Source organism: Elaeis guineensis, chromosome 5 (genome assembly GCF_000442705.2).
Source record: "Elaeis guineensis isolate ETL-2024a chromosome 5, EG11, whole genome shotgun sequence".
Classification (NCBI taxonomy): domain Eukaryota; kingdom Viridiplantae; phylum Streptophyta; class Magnoliopsida; order Arecales; family Arecaceae; genus Elaeis; species Elaeis guineensis.
Genome location: NC_025997.2, coordinates 51,198,783 through 51,217,219, shown reverse-complemented (window position 1 = coordinate 51,217,219; position 18,437 = coordinate 51,198,783).

Below are 18,437 nucleotides of genomic sequence, written 5' to 3'. Positions count from 1 at the left end.
TTGCATGTCAAAGATGGTTCTCTAAGTGAGAGTTGTGCAAATGATCCTTAGACCTAAGATCACCATAAAATCTTGTGCACATGAACTCATATTTTGGTTCATACCCAGGCATGACATTAAGACATGTACGGGGTATTCTGGATATGGTGGAGTGTATATGGAGGTTGTGAGTAGGTCAACATTGAATCGATCACTCCTAGTAAGAGGAGATTGCATCTTGTGTATTCTCAATTTTAGATGACTTGAAAAAATTTTTTTGGCCAAAAGCAGAAAGGAGATTAGAAAGAGTTTCTAATACTTCTTCATTGGAGTCATCATTAGTTAATTGAGAATCGATATGAATATGTGTTTGACTTTGACATGATTCCATACTCATGAACATACTCAGGGTGTAGGGATGATCGAAGGATTGAATTATATGATAACTTACCACTGAAGTGTATATTTGGTATTTCAATTAAAATTTTATATTTTTTGGATAGTCATGATATGTTGCTAGATATCAATCTTGACTTGTAAGTTTTTGATCGAATTAAAGAGTTTAATTCGATCGTCAATTAGAATGGATTATAATTGTGGAACTCGGGTTAGCTCGATTGGACCTAAATCGGTTAGATTGAAATCTAATCAAATTTGATCAACTTACATCTAAACCTACCGTTAGCTAGATATGAAACCCAATGGGTCACATACATATAAAAATTAGCCAAGGACCTTTTTGAAAAAGGTTGATTGAAATTTAGGATTCAATCAGGGCTCCGGTAAGCATGCTAGCACATGTGGATCCCTTGCTCCTTTGGAGGTCAATTTGGTGTCATCCCTTGCTAATTTACTAGCTTAATTTGGTGGGCATTTGATTCAAGTCAAGCCACCTAGAAGCAGATAAAAAAGAGATACCATATCTAGTGCATACGCCAAATAACTAAGAGTCCAACTTAAGAAGGACTCTTGGTGCTAATATGCAGAATGCATGCACACTTTTTTTGTGGCATAGAGAAAGACTAAGAATCTTTCTGTTTTGGGCTTTTATCTTTTATGACAAGTAGATTAGATGATGAGCCACTTATCAAACCTTTTGAAGTATGAAAAATCTATCAGATTGTGCATGAAAAAATTGCTTGAAGCTTGGCTGCGCATGCGATAGTTTTTTTTGGATGCACGAAGGGATGCGAAGACTCCTTTTGTTTAGGGAGTATTAAGCAACTTTTTATCTGATAATTTTTGTGATAAAGATTAGTTTTAAGTTTTAATCATGTGATAAAAATATGAATAATTATTAGATTAAGAAAGGTTGCTTTTCACACCCTTTTCTGGGCATGCACATGCACGACAGGGAGAAGGTGCTCGCACATCTCTTTGGTAAAGAGTCCTTCTAATATATGAACTCTTATCCAAATAATGTGTAATTTAGTGATGGCTTTTCCATTTCAATAATGGTTTATGTGGAAAAATTTCACACTAATCTAATGTCTGAAGAGATACGAAAAGTATCTCATTGTGGGTGTGCGTGCGTGAGAAGGCAGGAATTGATGTATCACCCCCTGAAGAGTCCTTCTGTTTAAGAACTCTCAGATAAGTGATACGAGGACTTGATATACCTTTCTAGATGAGGCATGCCTTCTCTATTAGTACCCCATCTAGTGCTATAAATTGGGGATGGCAGATGGGGTGATCATTCAATTCTTACATCCCCTATCCACTCCCTCTCTCCCTCTCTTACAACTCTAGGATTTAGGACAAGGCTTGTTCTTTTAAGACAAGCCTAATCCTAATAGCTCTAAGGGTTTAGAAAGTCTAGAAAAAGGTGATCAAGTCTAGTGGATGGTTCAGAAAGGTTCAGACTCAGGTCTGGAGGAAGATCTGATCGATTGATGGCTGGTTGAGTTCTAGAGGCTAGAACTCTTAAAGCAAGGTGAAGAAGGAGCACTGTCCTTGGTTTAATTTTCATGTGGATCACCATTAGAGGGCGGATACTTGGACGTCTCATGGAAATTGGATTAGCGTTATTGGTATTCTTCTGATCTAAATTTATTTTATTGTACTTTGATTGATATAGTCAAGGGTTTCTGGGCATTGGGATTTTTGATATATCGGGTGTTTTGAATAAAAATTTTAAACACCTAACCCTTCCGCTGCACTAATGAAACCCATCAAGTCAAAGAGTTTGGCTTTATCAAAAATAAGGATGAATCGTGTGTGTATAAGAAGATAAGTGGGAGTGCTGTTGTCTTCTTGATTCTGTATGTTGATGACATACTGCTTATTGGGAATAATATCCCAATGATGCAATCGATCAAGACTTGGCTATCGAATAAATTTTTTATAAAAAATTTGGGTGAAGCATCTTATATACTGGGTATAAAGATCTATAGAGATAGATCTAACAAGATGTTAGGCTTATCCCAGTCATGGTACATAGTTCTCATATTAAAGAGATTTAATATGGAGGTAAATAAGAGAGGTTACCTGCCTGCAAGTCATGGTATACGTCTCTCTAAGAAAATATGTCCTAAGACATCAGAGGAGAGGAAGAGGATGAATGAAATTCCTTATGCTTCAGCTGTGGGATCAATTATATATACCATGCTATGTACCAAGCCTAATGTAGCTTATACTTTAGACGTAGCTAGCAAATTTCAGGCTGATTTAAGGGAGAATCATTGAAAAACTGTGAAAAATATTCTGAAGTACCTAAGAAGGACTAAAAATGTTTTTCTCATTTACAGAGGAGGATCAGAGTTAAAACTAGAGGGATATATAGATTCTAATTTTCAATCTGATCCGGATGATAGCATGTCAATATCAGGATATATGTTTATCCTAAATGGTGGAGCAATAAGTTGGAAGAGTTCTAAACAGTAGACAGTAGCTGACTCAACTACTGAGGTAGAGTACATCGCTGCTAGTGAAGTCATTAAGGAAACTATTTGGATGAAAAATTTATCATGAAATTAGGAGTCATTCCTGAGATTGAAGAACCGATGTCACTTTATTATGATAACATTAGGGCCATTATTCAACCTAAGGAACCTAGGTCTCATCATAGATCTAAGCACATCCTCCGATGTTTCCACCTCATTCAAAAAATTATAGAAAGATAAGATCTTATCCTTAAATGAGTTGAAATAAAGAACAATATTGCAGATCCATTCACTAAGGCCATACCATAGCAACTATTTGATCACCATCTTGATTGTATGGGATTGAAATACAAAGGTGATTAGCTTTAGTGCAAGTGAGAGATTGAAAGAAGAGTATCCTATAAGCCAATCGCAAATATGTTTCGAAGGAACTTTTCTTTGTAATTTTCTAACAAATATAATAATATTTATTATTTGATAATAAAATAAGGTATTGATTCATCATTTTAGCTGTATCTTATTATGTCTAAGATTATGATGAACCCTAAAGATTAGGACAATGATTTTAGGAGACATGAATGGGTCATACTAGTGAGATCTAAAATTCTAAAATTTTAATCTTAAATATTTTTGATCATAGGAGCATTGAGTCGGGGATCAATATTTTAGATAGACTGGTACATCCTATGTATGCTCGATGGAGAGGGTAGCAGATCTCACTAGCTACTTGTGTGGGACACTAATACAAAGATGTGGGTGCTCATTTGGAAATGAGTTCACTAAATTGATTCGATGAAAGAGAACATCTTATGGAAGCCTTACTTGCATGTCAAAGATGGTTCTCTAAGTAGGAGTTGTGCAAGTGATTCTTAGACCCGAGATCACCATAGAATCTTGTGCACATGAACCCATATTTTGGTTCATACCCAGGCATAGCATTAAGATATGTATGAGGTGTTCTGGATATGATGGAGTGTGCATGAAGATTATGAGTAGGTCAATTGGAATCGATCACCCCTAATAAGAGGAGATCGCATCCTGTGAATTCTCATTCCTAGATGACTCAGAAAAAGTCTTTTGGTCAAAAGTAGAAAGGAGATTAGAAAATATTTTTAATGCTTTATCATTAGAGTCATCATTGGTTAATTAAGAATTGATATGAATATGTGTTTGAGTTTGACATAATTTCATACTCTTGAACATATTCAGGATGCAAGGATGATCGAAGGATTGAATTGCACGGAAACTTACCACTGAAAGGTATATTTGATAATTTTATCAAATTTTACATCTTCTAGTAGTCATGATACATTGCTAGATATCAATCTTATCTTGTAAGTTCGATCAAATTAAAGAGTTTAATTCGATCGTCAATTAGAAATGATTCTAATTATTGAACTCAGATTAGCATGTTTGGATCTAAATCAGTTAGATTGAAGTCTAATCAAATTAGGTCAACTTACATCCGAACATATCACTGGCTAAATGTGGAACCCAATGGATCACACATATATGAAAATTGGCCAAGGACCCTTTTGATAAGGTTGATTAAAATTTTGGATTCAATCAGGGTTCCCGATAAGCATGCTAGCATGTGTGGAAACCCTAGCTCCTTGGGAGATCAATTTGGTCTCATCCCTTGCTAACTAGCTAGCCCAATTTGGTGAACATTTGGATCTGGTCGTGCCACCTAGAAGTAGCTTAAAATGTGGTGCCACATCCCACATTAACACCAAAAACCAAGAGTCCAAGTTGTGAAGGACTCTTGGCGCAAATTAGAATTGGCGTGTGCGTGTTGGTGTGAGCAAAAGGAAGAGTCCTTCTGGCATGGGATTAAAACATGTGTGGCAGCCCTAATCACTCTTCATCCTCTGATTCATATCTCAAAGCATGAGATGTATTTTTCTGGATTAATATGGGGTGGAGAAAAATTAGAAAAAAGAGGACCTCCCGCGTGTGCACATTGAAGTGTCGCATTTCCTCTCATTTTGGAGAATCCTTCTCCTAAATAAACTCAATTAAAATGGAACACCTTTATCTAATAATGTTATATTTTTAATCTAGTTTTTTATGGATAATTTTTTGAAATTTTTTCAAACTTATCAAGATTCTTATCGGATGCCAAAAGCACCTATGCATGTGCGCGCGTGCGGTGATCAGCCTTCGCATGAAAGGATGTGACAAACTCATCTTTCTATGGAATTTTTATCACTTATCATGTGTTTTGGAATTAGAAATGATTCCCATATCCACATTGATTTTTTTTGGATTTTTTTAATTTGAGAAGGGATGCAAAAATATCCCTTCTCGATCTCACGCACAGGTGAAGGTGCTGATCAACATATCAGGCAGAAGAGTCCTTCTGTCTGAGGACTCTTATTTCTCTGATATGTAGATCAGATAAGCCTCTTAGATGAGGCATGTCCCTCCTTTTTGGTGTCCCTCTGATGGCTGTAAAAAGGGCCTAGGTGCTAGGTGTCCGATGTATTTAGATCGACTTTCCAATTTCTCTTCATTGCTCTCCCTTCTTTCTTACAACCTATCTTAGTTTTGGGACAAGGCTTTAGGATTTAAGACAAAGCCTTATCTGGTCCAAACAAAGATTGTGAGGATCCTAAAGAAGGAGAATTAGAAGTTCAGAGGAAGGTTCTAAGAGGGTCGAGTCAGGTTCTTGGAGAAGCCTAATCGATACAGGGCTAGTCGAGTTCTAGGGGCTAGGACCCTGGAAGCAAGGAGAAGGAGAAGTGCTGTCTTTGGTCTAATTTTTGTGTGGATCATGGTTGGAGGGTGGACACTTGGATGCCTCATAGAAACTTAGGTTAGCACTATAGGTATTCTTCTTATTCTAGTTTATATTTATTGTACTTTGATTGATATAGTCAAGGATTTCTAGGCATTAGGGTTTTCTATGCATCAGGTATTTTGAATGAAAATTTTAAACACCTAACCCTTCCGCTGCACCTCCAGAACCCAACATCAGATACATAGACCTTGTGCTAAAAAGATTCAGTATGGATGGGGGTAAAAGAGGTTACTTACCCATGAGTCAAGGCATACATCTCTCTAAAAGGATGTCTTCTAATACACCAAAAGAGAGAAATAAAATGAGTTCTATTCCCTATGCTTCAGTAGTTGGCTCAATTATGTATGTTATGCTATGTACCAGGCCTGATGTGGCCTATACCTTAGGCATAGTTAGTAGATTTCAGGCTAATCCAGATGAGGATCATTGAAAAGCAGTGAAAATTATTCTTAAGTACTTAAGAAGAACTAAAAATATTTTTTTGGTATATGGAGGATCTGATCTAAAACTAGAAGGGTATTCTAACTCTAGTTTTTCATCAAACCCTGATGATAGGAAGTCCATTTCAAGATATGTCTTTATCCTAAATGGTGGAGCAGTAAGTTGAAAAAATTTTAAGCAGTAAACTGTAGCTGACTCAACCACTGAGGTAGAGTATATAGCTGCAAGTAAAGCTGCGAAGGAAGTTATTTGGATGAAAAAGTTCAACACTAAATTGGATGTCATTCCTGAGATTGAGAACCCAATACCACTTTATTGTGATAATACTAGAGCAGTTGCTCAAACAAAGAAACTAAGGTCTCATCATAAATCCAAGCATATTCTAAGGTACTTCTACCTTGTTCGTGAAATAGTCGAGAGACAAGATGTAGTCATTGAATGAGTAGATACGAAGAACAACATAGCAAATCCATTCACTAAGGCTCTACCACAGCAACAGTTTGATCTTTATCTTAATTGTATGGAGATAAAATATAAGGGCGATTAGCTTTAGTGCAAGTGGGAGATTGAAAGGAATATGTCCTACAAGCCAATCGAAGTTTGTATTTTGATGAATTTTTCTTGTGATCTTCCAGACTCATGTAACTGACACTTTATGAATAAATAAAAGATATTTATTTTTCATCATATGCTATGTCTTATATTTATAATAATTATGATGAACCTCATAAATCAAGATAATAATTTTAGAGTTATGATGAGATCATATCTATGAGATCTAAAATTTTAAAATCCTAATTTAAAATATTTCTAGTCATAGGAGCATTGAGTAGATGATCAATATTTCAGATAGATTGGTACATCCTATGTATGCTCGATGATGAGAGTGGCTGATCTCATAAGCCACTTGTATGAGACACTAATACAAAGATGTGGATGCTCATTAAAGAATGAGTTCACTGAATTGATCCATCTTAAGAAACATCTTATGGAATCTATTTACCCATCAAAAGATATTTTTTTATAGTAGGAGTTGTGCATATAGTCCTTTGACCTGAGACTACCATAGAACCTTCTATACATGAATCCATATTTTGATTCATATTCAATCATGACTTAGTCATATACAGAGTGTTCTGGATATGATGGATTATATATGAAGGTTGTGAATAGGTCAATATGGAATCGATCACTCCTGGTAAGAGAAGATCGCATCCTATATGCTCTAATCGATTGATGATTCAGGGAGTTTTTGATCAAAGTAGGATGAAAATTAGAAAGAATTTTTAATATTTTATTAATCAAATAATCATCATAAGATTGAGAAAGATATGAATATGAAATTAGATTTGACATAATTTCATATCCATAATCATATTCGGGATGCAGTATGATCGCAGGATCGAATTGTACGGTAACTTACCGCTGAAGAATATTTATGGTATTTCTATTAAAATTTTGTATCTTCCTAATAGATATGATACATTGCTAGATGCTAATCTTATCTTTTGGATTTGATCGAATTAAAGAGTTTAATTCGATCGTCAATTAGAAAGGATTTTAATTGTTGAAATCAGGTTAGCTCAATTGGACCTAAATCGATTAGATTGGATTCTAATTAAATCTGATCAACTTGCACCCAGATCTACTACTGGCTAGATGTGAAACCCAATGGGTCATACACAAAAAAAATTGATCAAGAATCTAATTGGATTAGATCATGTTTGCAAGATGAATATGCTAGCATATGTTGCAAATCCTAACTCCTAGTTTCGAATCAGATTTGAAATTGATTTCAGATTGGACTAACTAAATCAAATTAAACTCAAACCAAATTTGAGTCTAACTTGGGTTAACCCTTGACTGGTTGAGCCAAGGTGTTGGTGCCACATACCAAGCATCCCATATGCCAAAGATTCTCTCTCTGATGCATGGTGTATTTTTTATGTGCAAAAATCAGGTTGGCGTCCTATGGGATGGGACACCCCTTCCTAAGCCTTATCCACTTTTTATTTCATGCAAACTTGTTTTGGGGCATAGACTTATGATCTCTAAGTGTGCATAAGAGTCCTTCTTGTATTTAATCATGGATTTGTTATCAGATTATTGGATAAGTTTTGAACCCTAGCACCCCTCCTTATAATTGGCGCCACTTGGACTCAGAGTCCAAGTGGTTCAAACCTCTTAAAACCTCTACTCCCTTCTTATTTTTCCATGCCTAATCTGAAGACGATGCCTCCATTTTGGGCCCTTGGATTGCCATGGAGTTCTAATCAATGGTGGAAAAAAAATGATGCCCAAGTAAATTCTTGCAATGAATGAAAAAACATCGAAGAATTATTTCTCTGAAGAGTTCTTCTACGTGAAGCGACTCTTGAAAAATAACTCTAATTTTTTTATGTGTCGTAGACAACATGGACCAGCATGAGAAGGAATGAATGGCATGAAAAATTAAGTGGAAGGGTGCGAGTGGATAAGGTTGGCATTCGGTCTCCAAATATAAATAGGGGATGCGCAACAGGGTGTTTCATCCAAGAGTTCTAATCTCTTCTTTCTTACATAAGTCTCTATTAGGAATTGTATCCTAAAGTCTATCATTTGATGATTGTGCTAATTATAAATGTATATGAATTGATCAATAATAAAAGTTATTTAATTTTTTTATCACAAGGTTACATCTTCTAATGAACTTCTATGTTGTGATGAAATACTTAAGATTACTTTGATCGATAAAGAAAGATTTATTGTGTAGTCCTTAAATTAGTTCACGACCAAATGATACGCTATTACTAAGATGATAGTGATATCAAGTATAGGTCGTTATGTGCCATATGCATTGGTTGTCCTTATAACCAAATAGTACAGAGATACTATATGGTATGCAGATGAGATGTAAGAGTACATCATCACTGAACGTGACCAACTATAGAGCACTCTACTGTCAAGAGTAGCTCATGAAGGATATGGGTATAAGTATCCCTCTGACCTGAGATCACCACAGTGACTTGCAAGCAACTCACTATACTTTGATGCCAGACTAACTGAGTTTCTAATTCATGATGGAAGATTTTTGGGTACAGTCAAGTACTTATCAAGTCGGTGCATGAGTCAAGATGGGATTGACCCCTCTGAATTAGTAAGAGTTAATGTATCAATATATTTCAATTTAGCAAAATTTGAGCTGGATAATCCATGTGATCGATTTGAAAGATTAAAATACAATATGGATGACTTATTTAGGATTGACAGTTAAATCTTGGGTCTCCTTGAGCATTAGAATCAAAAGGATGAATTATACGGTAACCATATGTCAGTAAGTTCTTGAATGTTGCTTCGCCATCATTCGACCTATCCGGATGTTAGATCCCATTACTAAATGGTTACATCGATTGATTTAAAAATTTATCCTTGTGCTATTGATTTAGGTTTGAATCTATGGGATCACACTCAAAAAAAGTTTCTGACTGATCATATGGCTGATCAACAATTGAGAATCATTCAAGGATTTAATCGTCAATTCGATTGATGGTTAACCTTATATAAAAGTTATAATAAATTTATTATCAAGTATTAGTAAATTAATGAAGGATTAATTAGTAATTAAATTATTGATTAGCTCAATTTGATTGAGCAAAGAAGATTAAATAAAATATAATTAAATTAGATTCAATTAGGTTTGACCCGATTAGGCTATGAGATGACCTAATCGCTAAGAGAGAATTATCCCTGATTTGATCAGGACTTTGGTTCCATCAATTTTTAATTTGATTTAGATTTGATTAAAAATTTATGAATATAATTAGATTGAATTTTATCTATTTTATTTGGGCTAAACCAGATGTGATTTGGTTTGGATTCAAATAAGGAAATTAAGAGTCCTTATTGCATTGGACTCTTCTCCCTTGCACACCAAATTTTGCATGCCATATTTCTCCATGCTGAAATATTTTTTGCATGAGACATTTTCATGCCAAAGAGTCCCTCACCCTCTCTATCTCACATCCAAATTTGGGTAAGATCTAGTTTTAAATGGTATGTTCAAATTAGATTTGAATAGGATACTATATAGATAATGTTTGACATTATCTATAAGACCTTGTGCCAACTTATTTTATTCTTTTCATTTATGTGACACTTTAAGGAGGATTTTCATCATGGAAAATCAATTGGAGAACTAATTTACCATGGAAAAATATGGGATAGGGCATCCCATATTTCTTTTCGATGTGAATTGGTGAGAGGAGGCGACAAAAGGCAAGTAAGAGTCTAACATCCCTAGGACTCTTCATCTAACTCATTACATGCCTAAATAAAAGGGGTTTTATTTTTATTTTATGTGTGTAAGAAAGAAGAGAGAGTGCTCTTTACATTTGGGGCCTTAGGCATGAGTTCTTATCGTGAAAAAAGGTGAGGAGAGTCCTCTCTCTTGGGATGTGCGCAAAACCTAGTCTTCTAGGGTTTCTTCCTATGGGTTTGGAAAGAGAGAAAAAGAAAAGAGAAGATAATCTCCTCTCCATCTTTCTTCTAACTCTTCATCTCCTCCAAAAGTCCATCTTTAACCTCTAAAAAAGTTTTAGAAATTTGAAGAAAAGATCCAGATCAGCCAAAAAGAAAGTCTTCGTGCGAACTAGCATTCCCGAAGAGACCGATCAGATCGGAGCGTTGGGTGGACTTTTCGTAGAGGCCGGATGCATGTGCGGCTGTGAGCAACCAACAAAGATTATCCTTACCATATCTTTCAGCAATGACGATCATCAATCTATGCTCAGGTATCGAAATCTGAACTCAGATTAGAAGTAGATGTGATCTACTGCTCACATGCATGCATGCTGATTTTATCTTCAGTATTTTTTAGATTTTATATACAATATATCATATCATAGATCTTAGAGTAGGTTGATTTAATGATTAGATCATATACATGTTAGATTAATATGATTAATCTAGTTATCTTCTGCTGTAATTTATTCAAAAAAGTTTTGAAATACATGTATGAAATCGCCTACGTTTTCCAACAGTAGTATCAGAGCCTAGGTTCATTATGACATATTATATGTGCATATTAAATCTAAAATTTAACTTTATTTAGATCTGATATGTGATATCTTAGATTTGACTTTAATTGATGGTGGATCGCACAAACTGAAATAAGATTGTCCTGCTGTAGGGTTTACCCCTTATAGTGAGTAGGTTATCCTAGTTTGTGCTGATCTTTGATAAAATCTGATTTTATATGTTGCATGTGATATTTATAATCTGATTTAGATGTGATCTAAGATTATGAATATATCTGATATAATTTAGATTAGATCTAAATTCAAACATATATGATATATGATTAGATTAGATAATCCGATTAGCAAGTACTTGAATGTTGGAGCATGATCCTGGCTCCTCCCACGGACCTTGGGTGTAGCAAAACCAGCAACGAATAAATCTGGAGACTTCTGGACTCGATCGAAGGCCCTTGACGAAATCAGCCTGGTTGCTATCTTCTTCGTCAGCCTTTCGTTCCAGATGAAGAATGTCTCTAAGATCACCTCTAAAAAATCCAAGATCTGGTATCCAACTAGATCAGGCCTGGACCGAGGTCTTTCAATTTGTAGATCTCGAATCGGGGCATTCTAGATAGGGAAGAAGGTAGATAGAACCAAACCTTGTAGATCTGTCCTGCTGCAGCCTTTCCTGTAGATCTGCTGATGAAGATCTCACCTGTGCCTCAAACGACCTCAGATCAACTTCAGATCTGAGAGGAACTTGTACCAACCTCGTAGCAAGAGATTCCAAGTTCTGGACCTGATGTTTGGGTGGCTGCAAGAGAGGGAGAGGCAATATGGTTGGCGGCACAAAGGGGGAGGGGCTCAAAACCCTAGCGCCTCCCCTGCTTTTCCTACCTTCTATGGACCTGGCGGCAAGAAACCCTAGGGTTTTTTAGGAACCAGATCTAGGGTTTCACGGTTAGATCTTGAAACTTTTTCAAGATCATACAGCGGAAGACTAAAATAAATCAAAATTTATTTTCTAAAACCAGAGAATCTCTAGATCTAAGATCCTATTACATGATTATTACATAGCATTAAATCAGAAATTAAAATATATAAATATAGCATGAACTACATGTTGATCAAATCAACATGTTTTATACCACATCTAATGTATGTATTAAACAATAGATCAGATCTATTACCTTGTGATTTAGATGCTCTAACCTCATTGATCTGGGCTTAAGTATGATGTTGCAAGCCGCACACGCGTCCGGCCTCTAGGAGTCGTCCACACGAGCCCACGAATCTCGATCAGAAGTCCTGCTTCAGGAAATCAGCACAGTATGCTAGTACTGCGCTGATCCTTCTTTGATGGTTGATCAGGTGCCTCCTTCTTCTTGATTTGGACTCTTCCAAAGATGAAAAGTAGAAGGAGGAGTTTCAGATCTGAGACGCTCTCAGGAAACTCAAGATGGAAGGAGAAAAGATATGAAAATAAAAATCCTAGAAGAAGACCCTCTTCTTCTTCACGTTTTTCTCTCTAGACACCCAAACTTGCATCTTTTATATCTCCACAACCCAAAGGTATTTCTCTCTGATTTTTGGATGTCACAAAGGTCTCTTAAATATCTAACTTCTCCTAAAATTTCATGAATAAACTCATCTTATGTAGAGAGATATGATAGAGTCCTTGTCTAGGTCAAACACCTAGTCAAGGCTTATCCAAACATGGCAAGTTAAGGGATGCCCAACTCTTGAGCATCTCCTCCATATTTTCGTGCATGGATCACCAGCAAAGGGTTCACAATATAAACCCTAAAGGCCACGAAAATTCCAAAAAAAATTTGGATAAATTCGGTGCAAAATTGAAAGAGTTTTGGATTTCTAAAACTCTATCTCATAGAATTCAAAATCCAAACTTATTCCTTTTAGATTTGATCCAAACCACCTTCCATGTAAGAAAGAAGAGAAGAGACCTTTTGTGAATGTGAGAGAGATCTGGGAGAGGGCTTTTGTCACACAAAATAAGTGGAGATTGGCGTTGAATTAAGAGAAAGGGCATGGAGAAGGCTTATGTGGCGCAAGGTGGAATCCTAGTCCTACTAGGATTCTGTCTTATGACTTGTTTTAATTTGGTTTTCCAAACCAAATCAAATCAAAATTAGATCAACCTAATTAAAATAGGTCTTAACCCAATTAAGAACCTAATTTAATCAGATTAAATTAGATTTAAATCTGATTTAATTTTCTAATCAAATTAGAAATTAGATTGACCCAAGTCCTAGTTGAACTAGGACTATTTTTTCCTTGCACTTGGCTTATCCAATAAACCAATTGGACTTGATCCAATCAAGCCCAAATTAAATCTAATTAAATCATATTTAATTAGACTTAATCTCAGCCCATTGGCTTAATCAAATTAAGCCAATTAGCAATCAAATTGCTAATCGATCCTCCTGCAACACTTGCACTGGGTTAAATATCAATCGTATTGATCATCTAACCCTAGAACGATTCTTAATCGTTGATCAACCATCCGATCGGATCATGAACTCTAATGTGTGTGACCTCATAGGTCCGAACCTAAGTCGGTAGCATAGGAACAAATTCCTATACCAATCGAAGTGACCATCTAGCAATGGTACCCGACGATCGGATAGGTCGAATGTGTAGAACAACATCCTTAGAACCCATGCGGATATAGTTTTCATATAATTCATCCCCTTGACCAAAATGATCATAGGACACCCCAGAGTTTAACTGTCAACTCTGATCAGGTTATCCACATTGTATTTCAAAATATCAAATCCATCTGATGGATTACCCTGGCCAAGGTTTTGCTAAATTGAAATACAGCGACTCATTCTTCTCCAACTCTTGGAGTGGTCAATCCCATCTCGATCACACTCTGACTTCGCAAGTACTTGACTGTGCCCAGAAGCCTTCTGTCCCTGAATTAGAAATTCAGTTAGTCCAGTACCAAAGCACAGTGAGTTGTTTGCAAGTCACTGAGGCGATCTCAAGTCCAAGGGACACTTATACCTATATCCCATCAGAGACATTCTCGACAACAGAATGCTCTGGAGTTGGTCACGTTCAATGATGATGTACCCTTACATCTCACCTGTATGCCATACCAGTGTCTCCACACTCCTTGGTTAAGAGGACAACCAACCCATATGGCCTACAGCGACCTATGCTCGATAGAAGCTGTCGTCCTTATTAACAGCATATCATTTGGTCGTGAACAGTTTTAAGGACTAATCGATAAATCCTCTCTTTATCGAACCTAAATAGTCCTAAGAACTTCATCATAACAACGGAGTTCATTAGAAGATGAAAGCTTATGATGAAGATGCCAAATATATTTTATTTATTAACAAATCAATTACAATACTTGGTTGCTCAACCGTCAACAGCTTGACGATTGGCTTTTTGGGACATATTTCCCAACAACTCCCACTTATCCTAAAGCCACTCGGCACAGTATCTAATACCCATCTTCAACTTGTGGTTGTCGAACTCCTTTATTGCCAGGGCTTTAGTGAAGGGGTCAGCCAGGTTCTCCTTTCCGTCGATCTTCTGAAGGTCGACGTCACCTCGATCCACGATCTCTCAGATCAGGTGGAAGCGGCACAAGATGTGCTTTGTCCGTTGATGTGCTTTGGGTTCCTTCACCTGAGCTATGGCACCAGTGCTGTCACAGTAGAGCAGGACTGGACCATCGAGAGAGGGTGCTACTCCGAGCTCGTTGATGAATTTCCTCAGCCACACAGCTTCCTTTGCGGCATCTGATGCTGTGATATACTCCGCTTCACAAACAGAGTCTGCCACAGTATGCTGCTTGGAACTCTTCCAGCAGATGGCTCCACCATTCAGAGTAAAGATATAACCCGACACGCTCCTGCTGTCATCATGGTCAGATTGAAAGCTAGAGTCTGTGAACCCCACAAGTTTCAGATCTGACTTGCCATAAACCAACCATTGGTCCTTAGTATTTCTCAAATACTTAAGGATGGATTTAAACACTTTTCAGTGATTCTCTCCAGGATCAGATTGGTATCTACTCACTACTCCTAGTGAGTATGCCACATCTGGTCTTGTACATGTCATGGCGTACATGATAGATCCTACGGCTGAAGCATATGGGACTCTACTCATACGCTCTCTCTCTTCAGGAGTTGTCGGACAATCCTTCTTAGAGAGAGAAATTCCATGGCCTATCGGTAGATAGCCCTTCTTGGAATTCTCCATGTTGAACCTCTTCAGCACAGTGTCTATGTACATGGACTGGGATAACCCAAGCATCCTTTTAGATCTATCCCTATAGATCTTCATCCCTAGGATGTAGGATGCTTCACCCAAGTCCTTCATGGAGAACTGTGATGACAACCAAACTTTTATTCCCTGTAGTGCGGGGATGTCATTCCCGATTAAGAGAATGTCATCCACGTACAAGACAAGGAATACCACAACTGGACCATTTGCCCATTTATAGATGCAGGGCTCTTCTCCATTCTTAATGAAGCCATACGTTTTGATCATCTTATCAAAACGCATGTTCCAACTCCGAGAAGCTTGCTTCAGTCCATAAATGGATCTCTGAAGCTTGCACACCTTGGACTCATCTGTGGATGTAAACCCTTCAGGTTGTATCATATACACCTCTTCAGTCAGCTCTCCATTCAGGAAAGTTGTCTTTACATCCATCTGCCAGATCTCATAATCCAGATGGGCAGCTATTGCAAGCATTATCCGAATAGATTTGAACATTACCACAGGAGAAAATATCTCGTCATAGTCAATACCATAACGTTGACGATACCCTTTGGCAACCAGACGGGCTTTATAGGTCTCCACCTTTCCGTCTGCGCCCCTCTTCCTTTTGAAGACCCATTTACACCCAATGGGTTTAACCCCTTCAGGTGGGTCAACCAATGTCCATACATCGTTGACCTTCATGGACTCTATTTCGGATTTCATGGCTTCAAGCCATTTCTCAGAATCAGGTCTCTGCATTGCATCCATATAGGTGATCGGATCCTCATTATTCTCATCAAGTTTGATGGGATCACCGTCCCAGACCAAGAAACCATAGTATCTGTCCGGTTGACGCGGTACTCTACCAGATCGCCTTAATGGTGCAGGTACATTGGGCTCCGGATATGATCTAATCATATCAGACTCAGGTTCAGCTATTGGTGTCGGTCCTTCTACCTGTTGAACTTCATCAAGTTCAATCTTAGAGGCAACGATTCCTTCACCAAGGAACTCCTTTTCTAAAAAGATTGCCTTAAGGCTGACGAACACCTTTTATTCATCAGCATGGTAGAAAAAATATCCTTTTGTCTCTTTGGGGTACCCTATGAATGAGCATTTGTCAGACCTAGGTCCAAGTTTGTCTGTGACTAATTGTTTGATATAGGCTGGGCACCCCCAGACCCTAAGGTGTGAAAGTACTGGCTTACGTCCCGTCCATATCTCATATAGAGTTTTAATTACAGACTTACTTGGAATCCTATTTAACAGATAACAGGCCGATTCGAGTGCATATCCCCAGAAGGATATCAGCAAGCTAGCAAAAACCCATCATGGATCGGACCATATCTAACAAAGTCCGATTCCTCCTTTCAAACACACCATTATGCTGTGGTGTTCCTGGAGGAGTCCATTGGGAGAGAATCCCATTCTCTCCTAGATATGTGAGAAACTCACTAGAAAGGTATTCTCCTCCTCGATCAGATCGAAGAGTTTTAATACTCTTCCCAGTTTATTTTTTTTTACTTCACTTCGGAATCGTTTGAACATTTCAAATGAATCCGACTTATGTTTCATCAGATAGACATATCCATATTGGGATAGGTCATCCGTGAAAGCTATGAAGTAGAAATATCCACCTCTAGCACTGGTGCTCATGGGCCTGCATACATCAGTATGTACTAGGCCCAAGAGCTCAGTAGCTCTCTCACCTTTTCCAGTAAAAGGTGACTTGGTCATTTTACCAAGAAGACAGAACTCACAGGTTGGAAGTGATTCACAATCACTGACTTTGAGGATTCTCTCTTGAGTCAACCTGTTTATTCCGTTCTTATTTATATGACCTAGCCTCCAATGCCATAAGTAGATATTTGACACACTATCTAATCTAAGGTGCTTGCCAGTAGAATAGACTCTTATCAGGCTTGATCTTTTTGGTCTGGCTCTGCACAGATGTCCCAGCCTGAACTTGCACCTTCTTGACTTTCTTCTTCTTGTTCTTCTTTCCTTTCTCAAAGGGTCGAGAACCAGAAGATGAACCTCCCACTGAGTTCACTGAGTTCACCGACTCCTTGAGGAGTTGGTGATCCTTCTCAAAGTTCTGAAGCAACCCCATTAACCCATGGTAGTTTACTTCAGGCTTTGTCATTCTATAATGAGTGAGGAATGGGAGACAAGACTTGGGCAGCGAGTTCAGTATTGCATCTTTTCCAAGCTGCTCATGCAAGGGAAAGCCGAGCTTGCTCAATCGTTCCATCAGCTCGATCAAGTACAATACATGATCAGTGACAGAGACTCCATCCTGTATTTTGGCGTTGAAGATGGCACAACTAGTCTTGTGCCTCTCTACGTCATCGGGTGTGCCAAAGGTATCCTCCAACACTTGAAGCATGTCCTTTGGCTGAGCCGTCTCGAATCTGCGACTGAACTCATCGCTCATAGCAGCCAGCATGATACAGTGCACCGTGGTCCGATCACTGAGCCACTTCTGGTAAGTGTCTCTGATTGTTCCACGTGCATTGACAGCTGGCTCCTCAGGTGCAGGATCTATTATCACATATAGGATCCGTTCATGCTCCAAGACTATCTTCAACTTTCGGTACCAGCTACCGAAGTTGGGTCCCACCAACTTATCATTGTCCAACAATGATCGGAGCGATAGGGAAGTGGCCATATTTGCACAAAGGAGAACCATAACCTAATTAGTAATTGATTCATTAAACCTAAAGATTTGGATTTTAATCAAAAGTTTTCTCCCACTATTTTATTCGAATTGGTAGCCTCTACCTTCAATTCGAGGAATTACCCTAATTCCTTAGTGGGTACTAAAATCCACTTAGACTGCACACAAGCCCTACTTTGGTTGGCCAACCCATGTACATCTAAGGGTAGGTTCATAACCAATTATTTCTCTAAACAATTTCTAGTAATTTTAATTTTGCCCCAGAAACCTAATCAGTAGGCTTTGGCCTCCACTGTAAGGATCCAGTTAGGTCCAACCATTAACATGATCATACTTGGTGTATCTAACCAACGAATGATTAAGCCCAACTTTGGTTGGCTCACCTAACCACCATTAGAGAGATACTT